Source organism: Eurosta solidaginis, chromosome 4, assembly GCF_040869045.1.
Source record: "Eurosta solidaginis isolate ZX-2024a chromosome 4, ASM4086904v1, whole genome shotgun sequence".
Lineage (NCBI taxonomy): Eukaryota > Metazoa > Arthropoda > Insecta > Diptera > Tephritidae > Eurosta > Eurosta solidaginis.
This window is the reverse complement of record NC_090322.1, coordinates 93,537,733-93,564,699: the sequence shown is the minus strand read 5'-3', so window position 1 is coordinate 93,564,699 and position 26,967 is coordinate 93,537,733. Positions and strand designations below refer to the sequence as shown.

At 41.9% G+C, this 26,967-nt stretch overlaps 1 protein-coding gene and 2 pseudogenes across 1 annotated transcript in view; all 3 read left to right on the top strand.

Annotated features, from left to right (window-relative positions):
- Positions 1–26,967, top strand: part of Rbcn-3A (Rabconnectin-3A) — a 2,573,828-nt gene that overhangs the window by 300,462 nt on the left and 2,246,399 nt on the right. The window lies entirely within an intron of this gene.
- On the top strand, positions 4,005–5,620 carry LOC137250055 (very-long-chain enoyl-CoA reductase-like; annotated as a pseudogene).
- Positions 7,676–8,284, top strand: LOC137247670 (very-long-chain enoyl-CoA reductase pseudogene; annotated as a pseudogene).

Sequence of the window (26,967 nt, the reverse complement as noted above, 5' to 3'; positions counted from 1 at the left end):
GATACGGCTAGGAGATTGTGTATCACTCTCAGCTGGTGACGGACTCTGGAATATGGACGATGTTCTTGCTGGTAGTTCTTGTGGTGGCGAGTTCAGTCCACTACTTCCTAAACCGGCACCATCAACCGCTAATAAGCCAAAAGTAGCCAAAGCGCGATCTTCGAACTCATTAAGTGATTTGCATTGTGGACCACCACCAGTAACCCTTTGGCTCATTTTTATACGTCGTGCACGTGTACGTAACTGGCTCTTCCATACTCCAAACGTCTGAATGTAAAAAAAATTATACACAAAGCCATTAACTAATTTGTTTACATTTTACAAGACGGTTCAATGCTTATTATTGATCAAAAATGATGTTGATACCAAAAGACGCGCCTTGACTCCAGTATCAATAATCCGAAAGTGGAAATTGAAAATATTATACATATATATTATACATATAAGTTATTGCCAAAAAATCCAAAAATTAGATAAGGTCGGTCTAAAACCGGGGTGTAATCCATACTTTGGTAAAAGTCTAGTTGCGGGGTTGACTGCTAATACGCGTCAAAAAATATCGAGAGAAGTGTCAAAAGACGCGTATTAATCTCGAGAACAATAATCCGAAGGCGGAAAAGAAAAATTTTATCTCTGTCCGGAGATATTTGCAGTTGAATTTGGTGATTTTCTTGTGGTTGTTATTGTGTTGTACCCACAAAAAAAAATAAAAAATAGTGATAGTCTAGTTGCGGGGTTGACTGCTAATACGCGTCAAAAAATATCGAGAGAAGTGTCAAAAGACGCGTATTAATCTCGAGAACAATAATCCGAAGGCGGAAAAGAAAATATTTATCTCTGTCCGGAGATATTTGCAGTTGAATTTGGCGATTTTCATGTGGTTGTTATTGTGTTGTACCCACAAAAAAAATAAAAAATAGTGATAGTCTAGTTGCGGGGTTGACTGCTAATACGCGTCAAAAAATATCGAGAGAAGTGTCAAACAACGCGTCTTGACATCAGTATTGATAATCCGAAAATTAAAATTTTAACTCTCTCAAAAGATATTAACGAAAAACCGAAAAGAGACCCGCGGGTACCTCCGAAACCGGCGGCCTTCGGCTGCGCTTATAAAAAATAACCCTGGGCTACGCCATGCCAAGTCCGGGTGTGCGGTATAACCGTGGCTACCGCCACGGTGATGCACAATTTTTTTTTGTGGGTACAACACAATAACAACCACATGAAAATCGCCAAATTCAACTGCAAATATCTCCGGACAGAGATAAAATGTTTCTTTTCCCCCTTCGGATTATTGTTCTCGAGATTAATACGCGTCTTTTGACACTTATCTCGACATTTTTTGACGCGTATTAGCAGTCAACCCCGCAACTAGACTATCACTATTTTTTATAAGCGCGGCCGAAGGCCGCCAACGCAGAAAGGTGTTATGCGCAAAAATAATATGGATCCTATCCCCGGTTTCGGAGGTACCCGCTGGTCTTTTTTCGATAATATCTTTTGAACGAATTAAAATTAGTCACACTTTTTATGTATGCTTGTAAATATCTATTCACACAAATATATTTTTTAATTTCCGCTCTCGTATTATTGATTCTGCGGTCAAGACGCGTCTTTTGATACAAACATCGAAAATTCTTGATCGATATTAAGCATTGAACCGTCTTGTAAAATGGTACCACTAATTTTGCACTACAACTTACTTCCTTCCATTTTTCTGCAGAACGTGTTGGTCCTCTTAAGGCGTTTAGCTCCTCTGCCAGTTGAGCCCATAGAGAGCACATTTGTTGCGGTGACCTGGGGTCTTTTTTCGGTTTTTCGATAATATCTTTTGAACGAATTAAAATTAGCCATACTTTTTATGTATGCTTGTAAATATCTCTTCACACAAATATATTTTTTAATTTCCGCTCTCGTATTATTGATACTGCGGTCAAGACGCGTCTTTTGATACAAACATCGAAAATTCTTGATCGATATTAAGCATTGAACCGTCTTGTAAAATGGTACCACTAATTTTGCACTACAACTTACTTCCTTCCATTTTTCTGCAGAACGTGTTGGTCCTCTTAAGGCGTTTAGCTCCTCTGCCAGTTGAGCCCATAGAGAGCGCATTTGTTGCGGTGACCTGGGGTTATTTTTTCCTGACCCCATTTCAGGGTTAGCACTATAAAAAAACACGTAGTGCTCCAATTGTTCGCGCGTAGCACGATCGCACTTTGATTTTCTATAAAAGAAATACAATATAACTAAAATATAATGAAAAATAATAAAATACTTACGTTTCTGCAGACTCCATTTAACAATTGTTCGCGCTAAACAGCTGTTTTGTGTTTACAATACTTAGTTCACCACTGTGTTGGGAAAAGCATACGCATAAGAGCTTTTTAGAGTTGTCAACTTACGCACAGAATAACAAAATTTATCAAGTTGATAAAAATCTTGATTATTTGTCAACTTATTGACAATTTGTCAAATGCACAGAATAGGGCAGTAAGTATGCGAAACAGCCTGTCAATTGATTGTATGGAAATTTTGTTAGCGTATTAATATATAGATGTTACGTGCCAATGTGCCACCCTGTCGCGTGTTTCTTTTTTTTTTTTGATAGAGCAGATGTGGTGAATTTGTAGCATGCGAATGTATATACATTATGTATTTTTGTCATTCGAACTGGCGCACTAGTGCCGTAGAAAAGTTAATTTTTTTTCTTATTTCGGGACTTGTTCATTGCGATAGTTCGATTCTTGACTTTTGTACCGAAGCCAGAAGAGTTCATGATGTTTGTTGTTGAAGACGACAAGTCCTGCCCCCCAGCCAGAAATATGAAGAGGTCAAAAACAAAAACAAACAAAAAAACAACCTTCTTTGTTAAAAAAAGTGTATAATTTTTTTGTGAAGAGGGTACCGGTACTAGTACCGATTTTTTATAATTTTCGGTTTTCGGTACGTGATTGCACATTTTGTGTAACACTAATACGTGCGTATCGCTGTATCCGTATCCCCAACGTAATCAGCTGTTTATCGTTACGACGGTAAACCAAAACCCAATTGGTTGGCTACGATACGGTTACGACTTTAGCGGCACCAATAATCGATTGCATTGATTCTCATAAGGTTGGTCGAATCAGCTGTTAAAAGGTTACCGATACGGTAACCGATAAAGCACCAATGTCTCCAGCTATAGGCAGACATGTGTATATACATAAATGGTAGACTTGTAATAATTCTGTGTGTTGAATGGAAAATTCCTATGAATTGGCATAACAGGATTACATCTCACGATTTTGCCGGTGCCTTTTCTTTCCTTCACCACTGCGCGAGGCGTGCGTACTAATATCGGAGAAAAAGAACAAAAAAAAGGTAAGTATTTGGACTTTGGGCGGCCAACGTGGTGTGATGGTAGCGTATCCCGCCTACCACAACGTATGCCCTGGGCTCACACCCCAGGCAAAGCAAAAAAAAAATTTTAGAAATAAGGTTTTTCAATTAGAAGAAAATTTTTCTAAGCGGGGTCGCCCCTCGGCAGTGTTTGGCAAGCGCTCCGGTTGTATTTCTGCCATGAAAAGTTCTCAGTGAAAACTCATCTGCCTTGCAGATGCCGTTTGGAGTCGGCATAAAACATGTAGGTCCCGTCCGGCCGATTTGTAGGGAAAATCAATAGGAGCACGACGCAAATTGGAAGAGAAGCTCGGCCTTAGATCTCTTCGGAGGTTATCGCGCCTTACATTTATTTATTTTACATTTGAACTTTGGGAATTAGTTTCGATTGTTAATCATTATCTTTTCTTTATTTCATTTAGGCAGCATAACTTTGCGAATTATAGAATTAGAATCAATCAAGTCACCGTAGCATTGCATTTTCATTTTGATTGTTTTTTTGTTTTCGGTTAAGCAGCTACATTTTTCACTCGGTGTCGACATTGTGTTGGACACGAAAACCCAAAAGGCTGGAGAAAACACCTCATTCTTACTGGCTACCTAAACGCTTGGAGGGGATTTAACGTAAGTATATTGCAAGCGACATATTATTTCAGCAAATGTTCTGGATGGTTATGATGATGACGGCTATAGATTGCGTGTGGGGTTCCAGCGAGGTGGTTGACCAGGTTGTTTTCGTGGAGGTGGTCGTGGTAATGATCGTGGTGGGCGTTATGACGACACGATGCAGGCAATAAATTCTCAGTTACTAAAACTTAGAATTTAACTTGTTCTAGTGAGTTACTCATAAAACACAATTTGTGCAAAGCGCATTTGCAAATATGGTCTGGGGGGATTCGCTGGTGATAATAAATACAGTGCTATAAAATAATAGCGTATAGTGCATTCAATACATCTGCTGCTAATTTAAATAATAAATTATGGATATTGAAATATTGTCAACGGCGGGCTCTAAATCATACCGCAAATGCCACGTTCCTGCTAGTACCACAGTTGGCGATTTGCGGTATATCATACATAAGCAATATGCGAAACGCCGGCCCTGAGCGGCAGTCTCTTCGTTTAGAACTCCGTAGCAAGGAGCTAAAGGAAACTGACACGCTGGAAACCCTTAATATAGGACAGTCAAATAAAATATATATAAAAGATTTGGGACCCCAAATTGGTTGGAAGACTGTTTTTGTTTTTTTTTTTGCTGAATATGCCGGCCACCATGGTGTGATGGTAGCGTGCTCCGCCTACCACAACGGATGCCCTGGGTTCAAACCCCGGGCAAAGCATCATCAAAAATTTTAGAAATTCGGTTTTTCAATTAGAAGAAAATTTTTCTAAGCGGGGTCGCCCCTCGGCAGTGTTTGGCAAGCGCTCCGGGTGTATTTCTGCCATGAAAAGCTCTCAGTGAAAACTCATCTGCCTTGCAGATGCCGTTCGGAGTCGGCATAAAATCATGTACGTCCCGTCCAGCCAATTTGTAGGGAAAATCAAGAGGAGCACGACGCAAATTGGAAGAGAAGCTCGGCCTTAGATCTCTTCCGAGGTTATCGCGCCTTACATTTTTTTAATTTTTTTATTTGTTTATCCTATATTCTATACGCGCCCAGCTATCATTTATAGCAGAGCAGCATATAAACCTATGTCACCAACCGTACATATTGCCGCTGCGTGCTGCACCGTACATTATGCCAAAAGAATTTTAGAGACCATTTTCGTGCACCGGTTTTGACATGTCACAATGCCTATACGAAATCTCTTCAAGACCTGCAGCTACTATTGTGGATTTACAGCTTATGTGTCATATCATGTAAATCATTTCTTATACACAAGTCCTTGCGTACTTCGAGTGTGGGGTTTCTTGGCGGCCTTTGCGATCTGTGAATTAGGGAACTTTTCCATTCATATGGCGCTACGCAACTAACGTCCGCCGGGCACGAAAGTACGACGTATCACAGTACCTGACGATAATCCTTTTACAAAGTTATTTAATTTGGTATCATGTTCAAACTATACATATAAAACTGGGTCCTGGGTGGTATTTTCTCTAATGACCCAATGTTTACCAGCATTGCTCTTTGCTATTGCTGGCGCTTATCAAATGACCATATGGGCTTGATGCAAACGCCGCAATTACAAAAAAGACTATTCCAAATGTCGCCGTGCCATATTTCCATTTTTGGTGTAAAAAATGAAAATATCATCTGAGCAAAAAGTTTCGAATGATGGTGTAAGAATTATTCCATTGCAATGCGGCATATTTGTTAAAGCTAAACATTTGAACAATTTTAATCGTTATTGTCAGAGGTGTTAGAATTTCATCATAACTTGGTGTTTTAGTGTTAGGAATAAAAATATAATTAAGGCATTCGTTGGTGTGCTGATAATAAAATTTTGTGTTTTTGTTTTGGGGGGGGGGGCTTGGTGGACGTGTTTCTCTGCAAGATATTGCCGCTATTCTCATGGGTGGTTTACTAATTGTACTCGTCTACTTCTGAACAGTACGCTATACGGTTGATACACACACATGATTAATAAATCCACCACAATGGCCTCTAGTCATATTTGGTGGCATAGAGGGACTCTTTGGTTCGTTATTGGATTCATTCCTCGGTGCATGGCTTCAATCCTCAGGCATTGACAAGGACGGAAAGATTGTCGAGTACTCGAACGGGCGTGTTCAACACATAAGCGGTTTACGTATTTTAGACAATCATATCGTAAATTTAATATCGAGTTTTATAACTGGTGTAACGATGCCGTTGATTGCTTTAAAATTTTGGCCTCTATATTAAACAAACTTGGGGAAGTGAAAATATCTAGCAAGAGGCCATTTAGTGAGACTTAATAGAACATACTCATAAGATTCATGGGTTTCGTCACCTAACATAAACTAAATTTTAATGGAGTGCGAATGCAAAATAACATTTTTAACCTTTTTATGCAGACTTCCTCACTTTATATAGCTTGATGTATATGTATAAACATGCGTTTAGTCCTTTATATAAATACATACGCATTAAGTCTGGTTTTCAGTGCAATTGGCCACTTTGTGCGGCAGGGTTAGACTCTAGTCAACTTTAACTGGAATTTAAACTTGCACCGAAAAAACGTTAAAAATTAATCGCATACCAACAACGAATCTTAGACTTAATGTTTTTCTCCTCGTTTTATTAGTATGCTATTTAAACTTTTTTTTTAAATTTATTAAACGTGGCTATTAATTGGCGGTTTTGTGTATTATCCTTCTTGTGGCTCCTCTCGCCACTACCAAATAAGGGAAACTTTGCGTCAGTCTGCCAGTGGTAAGGGGTAGCAAATACTGCGTGAAGTAATATAATGAAATTATTACCCCTTTTCTTGTTAGAACCTCGTTCAATTCTGTTCATAGGTTTACGAAAGTGCACGGTTGCTTGGTGTCGGTACTTTTCATAAACCCTATGCTCAACAGTATTCGCATGACGATGCGTATTGCAGGTTTTATTTTATTGTTGGCCTCGGGCATTTGGCCGAGTGCGTAGTTGTTCTGTGATCCTCACTCTGGGTGAGCGAGTGAACTTGGGTTAATTTGCTGGGAATTTAAGAATGATAAAGGGCCGAAAGCTCTTAGCTTCTGTGGCAGAGCGGTTCGCCCTTCTGCGGTAGGCTTTTCTGGCGTCCTCGTTCTGGGATAACGAGTGAATTGTGAGATTGTTTCTGGTGTCCTCGCTCGGGGTGAGCGAGTGAATTTGGGGTGGTTTTTTTCAGGGGGCCCCCCGGTTAGTCTTATTCAAAAAAAATAATTTGCCTTTTGGTTTTGCGAGCTTTTGGCAAGCTCTCCTGTGTCTTCGTGCATCTCGCTCCCTTTCCTCATTGCCCACCAGTAGTAAGGTTTAGGATTCCCCCCGGTAGACTCGACACGAGACCGGGGGTAGTGAATAAAAAAACACATGATATACATGCCTCGGGAGAAAACACGTTCAGGAGTAGCGGGGCATCACGGCGCATAATTGAATGCGTCTTCATGTCCCGCGCTCCCTTTCCCCATTGCCATCGTGTAGTAAGATGTAGGATTGCCCTCCGGTAGTCTCGTCTCGAGACCGGGGCGTTGATTTAATCAGACAAGCTTAGGGATAGCGGAGCATCACGGCGCGTGGTTGAACGCGTCTTTATGTCCCGCGCTCCCTTTCCCCATTGCCATCGCGTAGCTCGGCCTTAGATCTCTTCGGAGGTTATCGCGCCTTACATTTTTTTAATTTTTTTATTTGTTTATCCTATATTCTATACGCGCCCAGCTATCATTTATAGCAGAGCAGCATATAAACCTATGTCACCAACCGTACATATTGCCGCTGCGTGCTGCACCGTACATTATGCCAAAAGAATTTTAGAGACCATTTTCGTGCACCGGTTTTGACATGCCACAATGCCTATACGAAATCTCTTCAAGACCTGCAGCTACTATTGTGGATTTACAGCTTATGTGTCATATCATGTAAATCATTTCTTATACACAAGTCCTTGCGTACTTCGAGTGTGGGGTTTCTTGGCGGCCTTTGCGATCTGTGAATTAGGGAACTTTTCCATTCATATGGCGCTACGCAACTAACGTCCGCCGGGCACGAAAGTACGACGTATCACAGTACCTGACGATAATCCTTTTACAAAGTTATTTAATTTGGTATCATGTTCAAACTATACATATAAAATTGGCTCCTGGGTGGTATTTTCTCTAATGACCCAATGTTTACCAGCATTGCTCTTTGCTATTGCTGGCGCTTATCAAATGACCATATGGGCTTGATGCAAACGCCGCAATTACAAAAAAGACTATTCCAAATGTCGCCGTGCCATATTTCCATTTTTGGTGTAAAAAATGAAAATATCATCTGAGCAAAAAGTTTCGAATGATGGTGAAAGAATTATTCCATTGCAATGCAGCATATTTGTTAAAGCTAAACATTTGAACAATTTTAATCGTTATTGTCAGAGGTGTTAGAATTTCATCATAACTTGGTGTTTTAGTGTTAGGAATAAAAATATAATTAAGGCATTCGTTAGTGTGCTGATAATAAAATTTTGTGTTTTTGTTTTGGGGGGGGGGGGGGGGGGGGGCTTGGTGGACGTGTTTCTCTGCAAGGTATTGCCGCTATTCTCATGGGTGGTTTACTAATTGTACTCGTCTACTTCTGAACAGTACGCTATACGGTTGATACACACACATGATTAATAAATCCACCACAATGGCCTCTAGTCATATTTGGTGGCATAGAGGGACTCTTTGGTTCGTTATTGGATTCATTCCTCGGTGCATCGCTTCAATTCTCAGGCATTGACAAGGACGGAAAGATTGTCGAGTACCTGAACGGGCGTGTTCAACACATAAGCGGTTTACGTATTTTAGACAATCATATCGTAAATTTAATATCGAGTTTTATAACTGGTGTAACGATGCCGTTGGTTGCTTTAAAATTTTGGCCTCTATATTAAACAAACTTGGGGAAGTGAAAATATCTAGCAAGAGGCCATTTAGTGAGACTTAATAGAACATACTCATAAGATTCATGGGTTTCGTCACCTAACATAAACTAAATTTTAATGGAGTGCGAATGCAAAATAACATTTTTAACCTTTTTATGCAGACTTCCTCACTTTATATAGCTTGATGTATATGTATAAACATGCGTTTAGTCCTTTATATAAATACATACGCATTAAGTCTGGTTTTCAGTGCAATTGGCCACTTTGTGCGGCAGGGTTAGACTCTAGTCAACTTTAACTGGAATTTAAACTTGCACCGAAAAAACGTTAAAAATTAATCGCATACCAACAACGAATCTTAGACTTAATGTTTTTCTCCTCGTTTTATTAGTATGCTATTTAAACTTTTTTTTTAAATTTATTAAACGTGGCTATTAATTGGCGGTTTTGTGTATTATCCTTCTTGTGGCTCCTCTCACCACTACCAAATAAGGGAAACTTTGCGTCAGTCTGCCAGTGGTAAGGGGTAGCAAATACTGCGTGAATTAATATAATGAAATTATTACCCCTTTTCTTGTTAGAACCTCGTTCAATTCTGACACTTCCGCCCCCCCCCCCCCCCCCCCCCCACCAGAGGTAAGGGGTATCACATACTGTTCGAGGTACGGGAGAGTTACGCCCTGTGATCTATTCTCCCTATTTCTACGACCTTTTGTAAGTCTGGTGCTTCCCCCACCAGTGGTAAGGGGTACCAAATACTGCTCAAGGTTAGGGAACTTTTTCCCATTTCCAATTTCTACCTTCGGCGGGAAAAGCTTTTGCGCCCGGTTATGCCCATTTTCCTGATAGTGTCAGTGCAACGCAATATTATTTGCCTATGTAATGTTGGATAACTCGAATCCATCCCCCTTTGAAGCCTATGGCTAAATTTATTTATTTGGGTTAATAACCAGAGCGTTGGTTCGACGATGGAGAGCCTGGATGAGAGCGAGCGGGAGGAGTATGTGGAGGAGTGCATTGAGGCCAGGCGCACTCACAATGGGCGGACCGAGTACCTCGTGAGATGGGCGAATTCGTGGGAGCCGGAGGAGAATTTGGCATCCCCGGCACTTATAGCAGCATTTGAGAATTCACTAAAGGCGGAAAACGGTAAGACACGCTCACCTACGCCGCCCGTCAACTTATTTTATTATTTTATTTATTTACCTTTCTTTCCTTCTTCAGTCGAACAAAAAACGGGTGATGCGTCTGGTTTCGAACGAGGACTAGAACCATATGCCATATTAGGAGCAACAACGTCACCCACGGGTGAACTGATATTGCTCATCCAGTGGAAGGGGGTTAATGAGGATGAGCTGGTGCCGGCGGAGCGGGCCCATGTGGAGTGTCCGCAACTGGTAATCCAGTTTTACCAGGACCTTTAACATGGCCGTAGGCCCCCTTCACACAAAATTGCTCACACAAGCAACCCTACTTGAATATAAGATCGAAATCTCATTTAAGTTAATATGTAAAAAAAATATGGATTTTGAGTACAAATTTTACAACCACTTAGTTGAGGTAGCTGCTATGCAAATACAAATGTGCATACAAGTGAATAGATAAGATCTCGTTTTCTTTTAGTATGTAAGAAAGGGGATGCAAATTGAATTGTTCTTGAGTGCCCCGCTACAGAATGTAGATTTAGGTTAGTATCTCTTGTTTCCAATAAAGTTAATACATATGTCGTGCCGAATCTGCCCGTACAATGCAACTAAGAGCTGTAAACATTTATTTTTTTTTTGTAATATGGATAAGAGCAAAGCTAATTTAGTAGAAGCTTTAGCTAGAAGAGGTATTCATTAGAAAGGCTCTTAATTCATGTAAAAATTGACATGAGTGCAAACCAACTTTTTTATATGTAGATTAAGTTGTGTGTAATACTATATGTGAGTACTAGCATAACTTATGATGTATCGTGGAAACGTTTCGACTTTCCATGGAAGACTAACGCGTTAGCGTAGTTCGTTTAAGTATACATGGAAATGTTCCGGGTAGATCGTTAATTTTCAAATATAAACCGATTCCCCAGATTCTTAAATGGAGACGAATGTTCCGAACCTACGGAATAAATCAATTAACATGCTCAATGAGTACATTTCTTTATGGTATCTCCTTGAATCGCTTTACCAGTCGGGGTTTTGACGTGGAACGATGCATTTTGAATCGGTTTATGTTTCCGATGTTCATAGGTTTACGAAAGTGCACGGTTGCTTGGTGTCGGTACTTTTCATAAACCCTATGCTCAACAGTATTCGCATGACGATGCGTATTAGGTTTATTTTATTGTTGGCCTCGGGCATTTGGCCGAGTGCGTAGTTGTTCTGTGATCCTCGCTCTGGGTGAGCGAGTGAACTTAGGTTAATTTGCTGGGAATTTAAGAATGATAAAGGGCCGAAAGCTCTTAGCTTCTGTGGCAGAGCGGTTTGCCCTTCTGCGGTAGGCTTTTCTGGCGTCCTCGTTCTGGGATAACGAGTGAATTGTAAGATTGTTTCTGGTGTCCTCGCTCGGGGTGAGCGAGTGAATTTGGGGTGGTTTTTTTCAGGGGGCCCCCCGGTTAGTCTTATTAAAAAAAATAATTTGCCTTTTGGTTTTGCGAGCTTTTGGCAAGCTCTCCTGTGTCTTCGTGCATCTCGCTCCCTTTCCTCATTGCCCACCAGTAGTAAGGTTTAGGATTCCCCCCGGTAGACTCGACACGAGACCGGGGGTAGTGAATAAAAAAACACACGATATACATGGCTCGGGAGAAAACACGTTCAGGAGTAGCGGGGCATCACGGCGCATAATTTAATGCGTCTTCATGTCCCGCGCTCCCTTTCCCCATTGCCATCGTGTAGTAAGATGTAGGATTGCCCTCCGGTAGTCTCGTCTCGAGACCGGGGCGTTGATTTAATTAGACAAGCTTAGGGATAGCGGAGCATCACGGCGCGTGGTTGAACGCGTCTTTATGTCCCGCGCTCCCTTTCCCCATTGCCATCGCGTAGTACGTTTTAGGATTCCCCTCCGGTAGAGTCGCACCATCACGAGACCGGGGGGTTGATTATAATATATGGCTCGGGAGAATCGGAGGTTTAGCGATAGAGAGACACGAAGACGCGGGTTCCTGAATATGCTTTGAGTGCTATCACTAACCGTGGGCCTCTGATTTTAGGTAGTCTGGGGAAATAGGATTTTGGTTTTTGAAAGTAGGGATATGGAGGAACTGAGGGATTGTTAGGAGGAGCTCGTAGCCTGCTCGCAATCCGCCTCTTCCGTTGGAAGAAGGACCAGTTTGACCAAAGGTCGTCTGACTTGACTTCTCGGTTTTGAGGTCGAATACGCGTACTCGGTCATCTTCGCCGGGGTGTACGTTGACAACTCAACCTAGCCTCCAATCGTTGTCCTCTTTGAAGACAGCGAGATCTCCCACTTTTATATTTTGTTTGGGATGCTTCCACTTCACTCGTTTTTGAACTTCGGATAGATATTCCACCTTCCATCGTTTGCAAAAAGTGTGATGGAGGGCTTTGAGTTTCTGCCACCGATTGATCATCGAGGCAGAGCTCTCACTAGCATCGGGTTCTGGCGGAGCCAGTAGGTGGCTGCCAGTGAGGAAATGGCCTGGGGTAAGCGGCTCTATGTCCGTAGGGTCATTGGATGGCGGGCTGAGCGGCCGCGAGTTCAGGCATGCCTCGATGCGGCAGAAGAGTGTATGGACTTCCTCGAAGGTGAATTTGTGTGGTGAGGCTATCTTTTTGAAGTGGCTTTTGAAGCTTTTCACTCCAGCCTCCCACAGCCCTCCCATATGGGGAGCGCCCGCAGGGATGAAATGCCACGTAAGTGACTGGTGGCTGTATTTTGAGACAGCGTTCTCTCTCGCTTGTGAGATGAAAGATTTGAATTCTGATCTTAAGGATCGTGACGCTCCGACAAAGTTCGCACCGTTGTCGGAGTACATATTTTTTGGGCATCCGCGCCTAGATACGAAACGGGCAAATGCCGCTAAAAATGATGGGGTACTGAGGTCACTCGTGGCCTCCAGATGAATCGCTCTTGTGGTAAAATACACAAAAAGGCAAAAATAACTTTTGGATAGTCGACACCCCCTGCCACGGTAACTCTTGATATCGAAGGGTCCGGCAAAATTAACTCCAGTATTCGTGAATGTACGGCTGAATGTCGTGCGTTCGCGAGGGAGAAAAGCCATGAGTTGGATCTGAGCACGCTTTCGGTGTATAGTGCAAACTTTGCAATTGTGAATTGTTGCCCTAATCATGGTTTTGATGTTAGGTATCCAGTATTGGGTGCGTATCAGACGTAACATGAGTTGGTTTTCCCCATGCAGACTTTGTTGATGAAACATTAGGACTGTCAGACGGGATAACCTGCAGTTGTATGGGAGGAGGATTGGGTGCCGTTCATTAAAAGCCAATTCCTGTGACGCGCCGAGTCACCCTCCTACCCGAATGATGCCATCTTTGTCTAAGTAGGGATTAAGTGAGAGTATTGCACTTTTCCCTGCAATTGGTTTTCCGGCCTTTAAATCTTTATATTCTGAACTGTAATGTTGTTTCTGATAGATTTTAATTAAAATTCGTGTAGTGGCCTTAACTTCATCAGGGGAGATTAAGTGCGACATGACACGGAATGAATTTTTTGTTTCGGGGTGAGTTCTTCGGTAGAACCTCATAACGTATGATAGCACCCGTAAAGCCCTAGGTAGGTCGGAAAAGTGTTGAAGAATATCGGTAGTATTTACGGTTGTTGTTGCGCAGGTCTTCGCCCTCTTTTGCTCTACGGAGGTGATGTAGTCACTTTCTTGTGCTGGCCATTGGGAAGTGTCTTCTTGCAGCCAAGAAGGTCCCTGCCACCACAACGAATTGTTGACCAACTCAGAAGCAGGTAGTCCTGTACTCCTCCTCTGAATTCACGTGCAACCAGTCTTTATTTCCGACCATGTCGATGATCTTGGTGATCCGATGTGCGGCGAAAGTGGACCAAAAACAGGGCGGTTACCTTATCCATGCGAGGACGATAGTTGAATCCGTCCAAAGGTGAAATTTCACTGGTCCCAATTTGAGGTTCCTGAGAATTAATTCGGTGATTTTCGCTAACAGCACGGCTCCGCAAAGTTCCAAACGTGGAAGAGAAAGAGTTTTCACTGGGGCTACTGGGTTTTTGCCAGAAGCAGGTTTGTGCAGACATCAGCAGGTTTGTCCAGATGTCATTATCCGTTTTCACGTGCATGTAAACGGCTGCTGCATAAGCTTTCTCGGATGCGTCGCAAAATCCATGGATCTCGATGTCTGTTCCTGGCGAAAAGTTGACCCATCTAGGTATCCTTATTTTATCGATCTCATGGTATTGGTCGGTGAAGGTTTTCCATTGTTCCAACTTACTGGTCGATACTGTTTCTTCCCAAGCGGTGCCTTTTAACCAAATACTCCGCATGAGTATTTTTGCCACAATGACCATTGGTGCCAGCCATCCTAATGGATCGAAAAGTTTCGCGATTGCCGATAATATCGCTCTATTCGTAATGTTTTCAGGATTGTCCAGCGTCCCTGCTTTAAAATAGAAGAGATCTGAGTGGGAATTCCATCGAATACCTAATGCTTTGACTGAACTGGTATCTTCGAATGCCAGGAAGTCCTCACTGAGGAGATCTGCTTTAGGGATGTCCCCTCGAATGTCCTCTGAATTGGATGTCCATTTGCGAAGTGGAAAGCCCGCCGAGTGTAGGAGTTGGCGAACTTCATCTCTGGCTTTAATGGTCGATGTGATTGAATGTCCACCAGCTAACACGTCATCTACATACATGCATTCCCGCAGTATGCTAGCCGCTGTAGGGTGTAAATTTTCTACGTCGGCTGCCAGTTGTAGGAGCGTTCTTATCGCAAGATATGGAGCGCAGTTCACTCCGAAGGTAACCGTCTTTACTTCGTAAAGACTAATAGGGTCATTCGGGGAAGTTCGATCCACAATACGTTGACATTTGGTGTGATTTTCGTTCACCCAAATCTGTCGATACATCTTTTCGATGTCGCTATTGAGGACGAAACGGTATAGTCTCCATCGTAAGATTAATATGGGTAAATCGGCTTGTAGAACTGGGCCTGGGAGGAGAATATCGTTTAAGCTAGTGCCATTCGCCGTAGGGCTTGAGGCATTAAATACTACGCGTACCTTGGTAGTTGTACTTTCTGTTTTTACAACAGCGTGGTGAGGCAGGAAATAATTATCCGAATCGTCGGATGAGATATTCTTTTGAGAGCATGCGCGTGTCAGGGACGGTCCTAATAATATTAATTAGGGTAATCCTGCCTGAATGGTAGTGACACGGTGTATCTTCCATCTTCATACCGTTTCGTTGTTTCTTTAAATATTTTTTCGCAATACCTTTCTTCTTCATTTAATATTTTGTTCTTGTCCACATTTTCTACCTCCCAGAAAGCTCTTAGTTGGTTGTCTAACGGAACCTCGTTGTAGAAAGACATAACGCTCTTCGTTGGATTCGGTGATTCTATACGACCGGTTAGTATCCAACCGAACACTGTCTCTTGGGCTAAGAGTGTGTTTAGCACATTCTTTTTTAGACCGCTCATTATAATTTGGGGATATATGTCTCCGCCAAGTATGAGGTCTACATCTTCGTTGACGTAGAACATTTTGTCTGCCAAAACCAAGTCTGGGAATGCCTGCATCGTCATGGCATTGATATGGCAGGATGGTAGATTCCCAGTGAGTTTGGCTAGAACTAGAACGGGTGTAGTTAGGCTGAAGCAAGGATCCACTGGTGAACGTAATTCATTATTGGATGCTTCTTTCACCTGAGCTGACACCGCATTTGTGATGCCTGAAACTTGGGCATACATATTTTTCGCTGTCAAATTGATTCTACGTTTCAGTCTTTCAGTTATGAAAGAACATTCAGACCCAGAATCAATTAATGCCCGCACTGAGAAGTCGGTACCATTATGGCGAATGTGTACGCGAGCAGTTCATAATAGCACACCTGTACTTGAATTGGCATGGCTGGATTTGACATTCTGATTCGCATAGGAAGGTGGTTGTCCCGATTCCGGTCTTTTCCGTGCCTGTGCCTAAGTTGATGGGGTATTATCCGCATTTTTGAAAGGATTGCGCACCGCCGGTTGCTGAAGTGTGTCCGTATGCAGGAGCGTGTGGTGGCGAGAGTGGCATTTGGAACAGTTGTACGAACGGGTGCACCTCGCCACTATGTGTCCTGGGGATAAACAGTTCAGGCAGCCAGTTGCGTAATCTGTGCTCCGTAGATTTGCACATTTTACACATTGATTTTGTTGTTTGCTTGGATACATTTGTTTGAAAAGCACCAAGTCTTTTCGTAGGGGTTTCTGTCGATTGTCGCGACGTGTTTGATTTTTGCACTTTAGAAGTGGCATTTCTTGTAAAACCAGACACTGTTTCAAGTGTCTGAAAACGATTTGACAAAAATTTGTCCATATCCTCCCACTTGGATATGTCCGTTTTGTGGTCAATGCTCCGCTCCCATAGAGCCAGCGTACTCTCAGGCATTTTTTTCGAGCATAAATAAGTTATAATCGCACCCCAGTTTGAAACATCTATTTGATGACTTCTTAGGGATGACAAACAATTGTTTATTTCGCGCTGTAACATTTTAATGGAGCTGCCGCACTCGCTATCTACCTTTTTTAAATTACACAAAATTGTCTCATAGCCTTCATTTGTCAAGGGACATTTCTTATCTTATATCCTTTGCCTCACCTAGGTTTTTTGGTTAAGGTGGAACAACTTTTCTACCGGGCTTAATCGACTGTTGTTTCTGTAGATGGCCGTGAACAGGTCCCGAAATGTTTGCCAAGATAAGTAGTCGCCCTTGAATACCTCTGTGTCGCAAGCAGGCAGGCGGATACTATGTCCGCGCCCGCGTTCTCCTTCAGGACGAACCTCCCTACCTTTTCCTGCTTCAATTTAGCTTGAAGTTCAGCCATGTTAGACATGCATCTGAGGAATACGGCATATGCCGCCTTTTGCTTGATTTTGACCGCTGAAATCTTTTTTGCTTCAAGCGTGTCAGAGTCAAGTAGCTCATCGAGGGCGGTCTCTGCTTTTTCCCACTTAGCTTGCAACTCTTTTTGCTGTATTGCAAGAGTTTGTATTGTGTGCAGAGCCGCATTAATGTCATTAAAGTCGGCCTCGAAATCGATTATTCGATCGGCCAACCTGATATAAGATTCCATGTTCATGGATGGAAATTTGTGAACAAATTAAAACAAAGGGATGTAAAACTGAAGAAAATCTGTGCGAATCACCCAACCAACAACTATTAAAATATGATAAAATTGATTTTTAATTTGTTTATTTTCTTTGACTTTGCAGCTTATTTTTGTGCCGTAAAACAGGGAGCAGGGGGGAGCAACAACAATGTCTTTTGTGGAAATAAAGGGGGCCACTCGCCACTTCAAAGTTAAATTGTATTGTATAATAAGTGCACGCGCTGATATGAACTCGACGAAAAGTGTAAAATGGCGTGGCACGTAAGTTATGATGTGTTGCAGTGGCTTCAGCTGGCTGTCGCTTTCTCTGTGGTTTTGCACGCTGATATAAAGTATAATAAACGTTCTCACACCTTTTGAGGTATAGCTGTTGGTGGGCAAAATACTCCGGATAACTTTTTGTGTTACAAATTCTGCAAATGTGGTGCGATCTGCTATGAATCTTTTGTTGTGGACTGTAGTTCTAGGTGCTTTTAGTTCCAAATTCCTGGTGAGATAGGACCAAATGTTCGGCCGGGGTGCGTCTGATCCTTGCGAGAGGTGGGCGCACCGGGTCGATCTCAATGAACGGGTTTATGCGGGAATAAAATAAGAGAAAGCCGAGAATTTCTCGTTATAATGGGTGAACTTTATTGAGTAAATATATAAATAACTTGTGTACAATATTACCTGAGTGTAAAACGGCAGAGATCGCTGGCGGCAGATGTGAGGTGGTTGGCTGCTAAAATCCAAGAGAGCGGTTGTGTCGAAGGCAACAACCGTTGGGCCGCAGAATCCTCCGTTTTTGGAGCGGAAAGTCACCCACACATAAACGCCGACACGCATGTGCATAAGTGCTGACAAAACATACATACACGTGCATGCGCATGCATAGGGCGGTGATGGTGTGGGTGGCTATAAGTTAAATCGAGTTTCGAGTATCGAATTGCAGAGTAGCATTAGGGGGATCGCACTCAGATGCGGAAAAGTTAGACATCCTGCTTAAACAGATGTGGCACTTCAAATACTCTTGACTATCTCAGTATCAATTGCTAGCTCCGAACGTTAATTCAGCAAATTAAAACTGATTTTGATTACGATGGACGATGGAGCAAGGTCGCCTAACATTATTAAGTGTGGAAAAAGAAAAATTTCAAATGATAAAGCAAAATTTGCACATAGATATTAGTTTTACTAATGTATTGTAATCATATTATTATTAAATATGTATTTGAGTCTACTTATCGATAAATCTTCAGGCGGCCATAATGGTTTTTTGCTTTTTCAAAAAGTTTTAACATCTCTCTCAACAAGTTTGTGGAACTCCAATCCAAAGGAGACAAACAAAAATTTTACCATATTTGACTTTAACAAATGCGGGTGTAACCGAACATTACATACTCAGCTGAGAGCTTTGAAGACAAAATTGTGTTTTTCGTGGATACATACAAATGGTAATACTAAAAAGTGGAACAACTTGCCTTTGCTATCTTTCTTCAGCCATCAATTCGCTTTATTTGAATATGAATTTTTAATATGAAAATTTGGTTAAATTTGAACGCATTTTTGTATCATTTTTTTTAAATCACAGCTGAAATATTTTCGAAGCGCTCTTAATTATGAGTCCGATAAGAGTCCGAAATTGTAGATCAAAGGTGACGTTTTTTGGAACGATTTTCCTTCATCATTTGTCAAATAGGGGAACATCACCATGTAGGAAAATGAACCTAGGGTAATCCTGGAATGTGTTTTTATGGCATGGGTATCAAATGAAAGGCATTAAAGAGTATTTTAAAAGGGAGTGGGCCTTAGTTCTATAGGTGGACGCCTTTTCGAGATATCGCCATAAAGGTAGACCAAGGGTGACTCTAGAATGTGTTTGTACGATATGGGTATCAAATGAAAGGTGGTAATTAATATTTTAAAAGGGAGTGGCCCTTAGTTATATAGGTGGACGCCTTTTCGATATATCGCCATAAAGGTAGACCAGGGGTGACTCTATAATGTGTTTGTACGCTATGCGTATCAAATTAAAGGTATTAATGGTGGTTTTAAAAGGGAGTGGCCCTTAGTTATATATGTGAAGGCTTTTTCGAGATATCGGCCAAAATGTGAACCAGGGTGACCCAGAACATCATCTGTTGGGTACCGCTAATTTATTTATATAAGTATGTAATACCACGAACAGTATTCCTGCCATGATTCCAAGGGCTTTTGATTTCGCCCTGCACAACTTTTTCATTTTCTTCTACTTAATATGGTAGGGATCACGCCCATTTTACAAAGTTTTTTCTAAAGTTATTGTTGAACACTAGGGGTGTGCCTGAATGCAAATTGGGAATTATACTCACGCAGGGTATGTATTCCGAATTGATGGGTACAACTTCCTTTCAATTAATTCAGGGTTTTTATTAACAATAACAACTTATGAACTAACAAAGGAAGATGTAATGAATTAAATTTAAAGTAAACCAAACTTCAATGATGAAAGTTAAACTAGGTAACTATCGACTTAAGAAAATGTTCGAATTCATGAAATAGGTAACAATTTAGGTAAATGGAAAAATATATAAACGATGATTTATGTTGCTGTATATAGCTATATATGTGCATGAGCGAACCTATGCACATATGTATGTATATATATCGAAGTCACAGGAATGGAACCGGGAGTTTTGGGATTTTGGGAAAAATGTACAAAATGGATAGATTTATGAGATACTTATCACGTTGCCTTAGATGTGCTGACGCTGAAGATGTATCCTCTTAATCCTGGTCGTCTTGATGTGACGGCGGTGATTAGCTCAAAATAATACTTCGTTGACTATGATGTGTCCTCGACGATGGTAGTTGATGAAAGAGGTCGAAAATTAAGTGACAATAGAATATATACTATGCAACACTGGAAGCAATTCCAATGTCGCATTCGAAGTTCCAATTACAGCAGGGATGCTTGTAAAGGAATTTTTTGCAGGGATGCATGGGTGCATGAGCGCAAGTCACGCGAAGACTTTAAGTGACGTAAGTCGCTTAAACACGCCGGCCCCGTTGCACTGGTGCAAGTTGTTTTCGCATTTTCTGGAGCAGCGAGATGGCACGGTCTAGTTGGATCACAAGTCGTGGGTCCGGGATTGCTACACCTTGTTTAGCGGCTTCCTCTTCGGCGATGGTGGGGCGATGCAAGAGGGTGTGATGCCATTGATTGCACATCTTACATTTTATCTCCGAGGTAAAGTCTCAGACATGGCTATGCGTACGCGCCAAACAGTTCGGACAGTACTTGAAATAGCGTACTGTTTCCCAGCGCTCCTCCAACTCCAGTGCACAGAACTGATTACAAAAGCGTAGTGAATTGAACCTGTAGCACACAAGGCAGAGGTGTACATCTAGATTTCGCCGTGGGCGAGACGGATTGGAGGAGTCAGAGCTACCGCGACTAGAAACGATACGCGAGGTACGTGGTGAAAGCCCACCTCGGCGGGACGGTCAACTCGGTGCCTTTAAATGAGATGAAATTTTGTAAAGGATCTTGATAGACTTATGGCTAGGTGTATAAATAGATATGATATGTGTGGCTGTCAGCTTTGCGTAGGTATCTCTGGTTGAATAGGAAGCGGACAAAGTTTAACAATAGGTCTAGTTATGATTCCCTGTTGAGTTCGTATATCGGCTATTCGCACGTTTCCGTCTGACGCCTGATAGATCTTCTCGATGCGGCCTAATCGCCATTCGTTTGGGGAAGTAGTTCATTTTTAATAACGACAAACTCCCCGATGGATAGATCTTTCTGTGGAACTTTCCACTTATATCTTTGGTGTAACTCCTTAAGATACTCATCTTTCCAACGCTGACTGAATTGTTGGTGCAATAATTTAAGTTTCTCCCAACGGTTTTGAAGTGACAAATTGTCGATGTGGGGCTCTGGTGTGGCAAGAAGAGGGCCGCCTCTTAAGAAATGACCTGGTGTTAGGGCTAAAAGCTCTTGGAGATCGCTGGACATGGGTGAAAGTGGTCGAGAGTTTAAGACGGGTTCTATTCGCGCAAGGAAGGTTGCAAGCTCCTCGAAGGTGAATTTATGGCTTCCTGCAACTAGCTTGAAATGTAGTTTGAAACTCTTGATGCCGGCCTCCCAGAGGCCGCCCATGTGGGGAGCGTTAGGAGGTAGAAATCTCCATTCAAAGCCATGTATACAGTACTTGGCCCTGACGTCATCTGATGATTCTTTGATGAACTGATTGAAATCTCGTTGATATGCGCGAATGGCCCCGACGAAGTTTTTCCCATTATCCGAAAAGACACACTGAGGCAGGCCGCGTCTTCCGACGAATCTAGCGAAGGTAGCTTGGAATGCTTTAGTGGAGAGATCCGAGCAAGGTTCTAGGTGGATGGCCTTGGTTGAAAAACAGACGAACACACCGACGTAACCTTTAAGAACAGGTGAGTTTCGCAGTGGGGATGATTTTAAATCGAAGGGACCTGCAAAGTCAATTCCGGTATAGGTAAATGGGAGGGAAAAGTTGGATCGCTCTGGTGGTAGAGCAGCCATGATCTGTGAACGTGAAGTTTGTTTGAAAATAGTGCATGTTTTACAACTACGTAAGCAACTTTTCACTTTTGACTTAAGTCTGGGTATAAAATATTCCTGTCTCGCGGTCCTGATCATCAATTGGTGTTCGGCATGCATCAATAAGTTGTGCAAAAACTGGAGGAACAGGTAACAGAGCCGTGAAGCTTCCGGAATGATGATTGGGTGCTTTTCGCGATCGGGGATAAAGGAATTTGCCAACCGGCCGTTTACTCGAAGGAGTAGATCTTGATCTAGGAGAGGGTTCAGAGTCAGCAGTGAGCTTTTCTTGGAAATTGGTTGTTTATTAGTTAGATTGCTATACTCTTTGGGATAATGTCTTTCTTGGGCTAGCTTTATAAGTCGGACTTTTACCCAACGGATTTCCTTTTGAGTTAGGACTACTGTTTCGTACCGTGTTTCGGAAGTGGACTGTATTGGATTTGGTTTGATACGATGGATGAAGCGAAACATATAGGCTATAACTCGCAAGGCTTTGGGCCAAGAAGAGAAACGGTCGAGAATGTCTGATTCAGTTTCCGTGGAATGAAAGGCTTCTACTTTGCGTTCTTCGAGAGAAGCGACCTTTTTTGGGTGCGATGTTGGCCATTGCTCTGGTGGCTTCAAAAGCCACGTTGGTCCATGCCACCAGAGTGATTTATTTAGTAGGTATTGCGGACGGCAACCCCGTCTACCCAGGTCAGCAGGATTGTGATTCGTGGATACGTGTCGCCATTTGATATTTCCAACATTTTGAATGATTTGCGAAGTGCGATTGGCTACGTATACTTTCCACGTACAAGGAGGTTTTTCTAACCAGGAAAGGACTATGGAAGAATCTGACCATAAAAATATTTCCGAATCTCCTAGAGGAAGTTGCTTTGTAACATTTTTGATACATTTCGATAACAAAACGGCACCACACAGCTCTAAGCGTGGGAGGCTTACGGTTTGAAGTGGTGCTACTTTAGTTTTGGAGAAGAGAAGATGTGAAGCTATAGTATTAATATTATCAGTTCTTATATAGATGGATGCGCAAAATGCCTTTTCAGAGGCATCACAAAATCCGTGAATCTGAATTTTATGACTCGGTGTAAATTTCGTCCACCTAGGGATTTGTATTTCTCCTATACTGGGAAGATCCGAAATAAACTGATTCCATTTTTGAAGTGACTGTTGTTTTACGCATTCGTCCCATCCAGTTCCCTCTAACCATATTTGCTGCAGCAGTATTTTGGCTTGAATTATAATGGGCGATAGGCACCCTGCGGGGTCAAAAAGTTTCGATACCGAGGATAGAATTTGCCTTTTCGTTGCCTCTGTAGCTATTGGGATGATTTCCGTGGAATATGAAAAGGAACCATTTAAAGCATTCCACTGGATGCCGAGAGTTTTGGTGGAGCTTGAGGAATCGATCTTGAGAAAATCGGAATCTAGTAGGTCTCTTTTCTTTAAAGGAAACCCAGCTGTATTAAGGCATTGAATGAGTTCAGATTGAGCCAATAGACAACCTTGAAGGTCGTGGCCCCCAGTTAGTATATCATCGACATAGGTCTCTTCGGTGAGAATTCTCTTAGCCAACGGATGGGAAGTTTGGGAATCATTTGCTAACTGGTGTAGTGTGCGTATGGCCAGATATGGCGCGCAATTAACTCCGAAGGTTACCGTTTTTAGTGCGAAGTCTGACAGTTTGACCTCGTTTCCTCTGCGAAAGAGTATTCTTTGAAATTGTTGATCATCTTCATGCAATAGAATTTGTCTGTACATTTTTTGAATATCGCCGTTGAATACGTATTTGTACAATCGCCAATTTAAAATGACAAGCATGAGATCTGATTGTAAAGAAGGACCTATGTGAAGTGTGTCGTTAAGAGAAACTCCCGATGCTGTTGTCTTTGAAGCATTAAAAACCACCCGAACTTTGGTAGATTTTCTGTCTGGTTTTACGACAGAGTGATGGGGTAAGTAGTATGAAAAATAACAATCATTTTTATGAAGTTCCCTGGAAGTACTTGGCTTCATGTGGTCAAGTGATAAATATTCCTCCAAAACTTTATTATACTCATCTCGGAGTTCTGGTTTTTTATTAAGCGAGTGTTCCATGCGAATGGCTTGCGACATTGCTTGAGAACGCGATGGACCAAGGGAGAGGCTCGATGGAAAATCTGATTTGAAAGGTAATCTAATGACGTATCGTCCATCTGGTTGCCTAAAGGTGGTATTGTGATATAGATGTTCACAAAAGGTATCTGCTTCGGAGGGTGGATGACTCTCCCATACTTCCTCTAACTCCCAAAATCTTTTAAGTAGTGAATTAAGACTTTCGTTGGAATCGTCCACGACATGGGTGTGGAATGCGGAGCATTCGGTAGATTTTAAAGGCCCACTCAAGTACCATCCGAATATGGTATTTTGTGCGAGAAGACTGCCAAGCACTTTGTGTTTGACACCCGGAAGTAAAAGTTCTGGTATTAAATCGCTACCGATTAAGAGATCGATTTGAGAAGGTGTGAAGAAAAATGGGTCGGCGAGGTCGAGAGCCTTAATTTCCGAGGCAAATGGTTTTTTGATTTGGAACGTAGGTAACGTGCTAGTGAGTTTGTGGAGAACAATCGCTTTGGTGCTAATACGAATGTTATGCCGTTTGGCGACAAGGGTAAGATTGCAGACACGCGTTGAATTTTCGACAATCTTGCCGCCCATACCACTAATGGAAAAGTTACCTCGATCGGTAGGGAGCTGCAACCGATTTTGAATCTTTTCAGAGATGAAGGTTTTCTGAGATCCTTGATCGATTAGAGCTCGGAGCCTATATAGCTGACCCAAGTGTTCTATTTGTACCTGGGCGGTTGGAAGCAACGTTTTTTCGTTGTTGGTTGAAAAGTTAGCTTGAACATTGGATTCGGCTTCAGGTGAAGGCTTAGGAGAACCCTAACCCTCTGTAATATCAAAAATAGGATGTCTTGGCTTACTTGATTTGGCCTCTTATGTTTCCGTATGCAACAAGGCGGTTGCATGTTTTTTGATCTTGGGTTTTGGTTCTGAACTGGTCCCTTGGGATCGGTTTAGCAGTAGAAGTCGAATGCAGCATGGTATGATGGGACTTCTTACAATGGAAGCATTTGAATGCACTGTGGCAATCGGTGAGGAGATGGTTGTAAGCCAAGCAGTTGGAGCAGAAACCGTTTTGTTCGATGAACTTGATGCGATCAGGAACACTAAGTTTTTTAAATTAGTGCAGAATCTCAAGGAGTGATTTTTTGCATAGTTTGCATTTGAGGGACAGTTTTTCCTGCGAATGATACGATTGAATTTTTGATGAGGGTTTTGATGATACTGAATTTCGGGTTTTTGTGGTTTTATACCCGTGCAGACGTTCCACCACTTCATAGCGACTAGTTAGAAACTCATCCATTTGGGGCCAGTTGGGAAGGTCTTTTCGTGTCTTAAGCGACTGTTCCCATAGAGATAGGGTTTCGTCAGGTAGCTTGGTGGAACATAAGTAGACAAGAATGGGATCCCAGTCGGAGACCGAAACCCCTTGAGTTTTGAGGCGGGAAAGACATTCGCTTATGGTACATTGAATTTTTTGGATAGCTTCGCTATTTTCCGAGTTGGCAGACGGGAGATTGAATAGGGTTTTCAACTGTTTGTCAATGAGAATTCGTTTGTTTTCAAAGCGTGCTCTTAACGCCTCCCAAGCTAGAGAGAAATTTTAATCCGATAGACTGTACTGCTTGACTATGGCACCTGCTTTGCCTTTGGTTTTGTTCCGCAAGTGATACCGTTTTTGTGCTGGAGTTAGCTTATGGTGATTTAGGTATACTGCTGTGAACATGTCACGGAAGGCGGGCCATTCTTCATAGCTACCGTAAATGGTCTGTGTGTCACAGGGTGGGATTTTAATACATGGAGCAGGAGTTTCAACCAAAGGCATGGAAAGTCGATTGGTATTGGCTGAACTAGATGTGTTGCCTTGGAAGATTTTTAGTCGATCCATGATCTGCGACTTACAAATGTAGAAGCTCTCCGTGCATAGTTGAAATTTTTTAGTTGCTTCTTCTTTAAAATCAGCCGGAACAATTTTATCGTCAGCCAGACACACTTTTCGGTAAGCGATTTGAAGGGTTTCCCTAAGAGCGTTAAGGTCTTGAAGTTTAACCTCAAGTAGGGTGTCCGTCTGATCCTCGGGATCTTCTTTGTCAAATTGTGTACAGAAAAACACAAGATTGTTTGAATCGAAAATGAAATCAGCCATGATTGGTGAATCAGTGGACATGATGACGCTCGTTTGAAAAAACTTTAAATTAAAACTTTAAACTCTTGACTTTATTAAACTTGAAGTCTGCCAACCGCGGAGGCGAAAACGTTTAAAATAAAGAAAATTATTTGAACGCACTGAAATATTAGGTACTTTGGTTACACCCAAAGATAGACCGCTTAGGGTGGATAGAAAAGATGTTTTAGCTAGCCAGAATGACGTAGCTTGCCAGAAGTTTATATACGTGGTTATATAAAGCAATCTAACTACTAAATATTCGTGTGCAAAACGATAAATTAGATGGATTTGTAGCAATAAACAAGATTTGACGGTGGTCGAGTTCAAATACTGGATATTGATATTTTTTACTCCTAGCTGGTGACGAGAAACCAAAAAAATTTAGTAACTTTTGCAAAAGTCTACGGTGTGTTGCAGTCGTAAAGGTACAAATCGCTTGTTGACTGAGCAGCTTCTGCTGGCGCAGCAGAGCTTCCAATCCCCACTGTCTTTGAATGTTCTTGGTATCGTTCCTTCGGAAGATCCGATGCCAACGTAGATTTAATGTGGATGAGGCACTCGATGTGTGCTCGGGTGTTGGCTTTACAACCGCAAGGTAACCCTTAACACAAATGAAACAGGCAGGTATGGGTGGCACTGAAAGGTTAAGTATGACCGCAAGTATATTTTCAGACGTCACTATTATTTCCTGGGTTCTAAAATATTTGGTAATTTTTCTACTTCATCTGTAAATACTCCAGGTATTCCGACTGAAAACCACAAGTATACTCTCGATAGCAAATTTTAACTTAATCCCTTTAGGTTATGTCGGATATGCTTGCATATAACGTAATTATATGCAATCGCAAACTTTTATAAATTCCAGAAGTTTCACTAAATGAGAAATTTACTGTGAAATACTAAGGAATTTTGGGACGAAAACTGATTGATTCATGTACGTATGTACGTCGAATGAA